The sequence below is a fragment of the Quercus robur genome, chromosome 5, assembly GCF_932294415.1.
Source record: "Quercus robur chromosome 5, dhQueRobu3.1, whole genome shotgun sequence".
Lineage (NCBI taxonomy): Eukaryota > Viridiplantae > Streptophyta > Magnoliopsida > Fagales > Fagaceae > Quercus > Quercus robur.
In genome coordinates this window covers 14052889-14054798 of record NC_065538.1, presented here as the reverse complement: position 1 = coordinate 14054798, position 1910 = coordinate 14052889, and positions in this window count along the sequence as shown.

The window sequence follows — 1910 nt, the reverse complement described above, 5'->3', positions numbered from 1 at the left end:
GTAAGATAAACAATACGTGTTGTATCATTTATAAAAAGTTACATATTGTATGGGTGTATTTGCAAGAACCGTATGATATATAGTTGTGTATCGTACGATACATAAACAAGTAGAAATGAGTTTTTTTCAGTTAAAATTTGTGCTATTATTGGATTACGTAATTGAACTTAATAAAATACCATGCCCATGAGGTGTCCCCCCCCCCCCCCCCCCCCAAAAAAAAAAAACCAAATTTGAACTATTCACTTGACACATCATTTTCATATTTGCAAATTTCTTTTCTATACTATGAATAAGGTATTAAATAACAATATACAAGTTATTATAGTTATAAGTGTAAGAAGCTAAAATGTTTAGAAGAAATATATATATATATATATATATATATATATATATATATAATTATTAAAATAAAGAACAATAAGAGGTATATAGTAAATGCTGATAATGATGTAAAAACTGTCAATGAAAGAAATAATTTAGCAAGATGAACATGATTATAATATTGACCTAGAAAGAGTTTATTAGAATTTCTATTAAGAACTGAGGCACTGGGTTTGGCTAGTGAGAAAATTAATGCTTTCTCATTGAATGAATAAAATACATAAGCTTTGTGTATTTATATACTAGAACAGATGCGAGAAAAAAAGAGGAAAAATTAAAACAAACTTCTAACAAGCTATTCCATCAATTTGACAAAAAAACTAAGCTTATTAAAAGGTGATTTGGGAATGGGATTTCACTTTTCAATTTTTGGAGAGAAGAAAAAAATAGGGATGGGGAGGGCCAAAAGGGATGAGAGTACATTTGTCCTTTTAGGTTTAGATTGCCCAACGCGTAAGTGTTTATTTATGTTTACTTATTGTACGATAAACGATACGTATTGTATTGTGTGCAAAAAAATTACTTATTGTAAGGGTGTATTTTCATGAATTATACGATACATAGGTGCGTATCATATGTATTGTATTATATATAGATATGTGGGTTAAAAATGGGTGTTTTTGGTTAAAATTTGTACTTTTTATTTGAATCCAACAAGTTATTAGACTTGTTTTTAACACAAAATTATTGAGTTACTTAATTGAGCTTAATAAATTCCACACTTTTACATAATACATCTCTATTAACTCAATATAAATGAATAAGTATTATAAGTTTATACGAGTTTAATAGGATACAAATTTGACAGAATAGTCTAAGTAGGTTTACACAGTTGAAGAAATTCAAACAAAAAATATGGACATTGCTTCAGCCCCTTTTTGTGCCATATTAATAACAGTTTCTATTATTCAAAATTAGATAACCAATTCTAAATGTTGGAATATTTCATCCCAAATTAGAGAATACAAAAGAACTAACAAGCATGGTTATATTAACTAACCTGAGAAAACAGAATGCTTACATAATCCAACACAATAACTGTCATGACCCAAACCTAATATCCGGATTTGTAACCATGACCAACATGCTAATATAAAGCTTGACCTTAATATTAACAAAAACCAGCTAAACTTTTAAACAAAAGTTTTCCTCTTTCTTTTCATTCTTATTTCTTTACTTGCTTGATATAAAATTTTCCACTTGACATTCAAAGCATCTACACTTTACTCAAGGAATAACACAATCCATCACTCGTTCAGATTTAAGACTTTGACATAATACATCTCTAATCACACTAAAATATACAACTCCCATTAGAAGATCCTAAAATACACAATCCTACATATCTAAAAATTAAACTTCCAAAATAGGGGCTATACTTTTGCTATGGAGCCAAAAAGAGGCAGTCCCAAGAGTGGGGGTACCTTGGATGCTCGATCGGTTGTGCATTTTGATAGTTTTTAGACCCCTTAAAAATACAATTGGATTAACCTAGGTAATTAGCCAAGTTGTTACTTAGTCCAAAT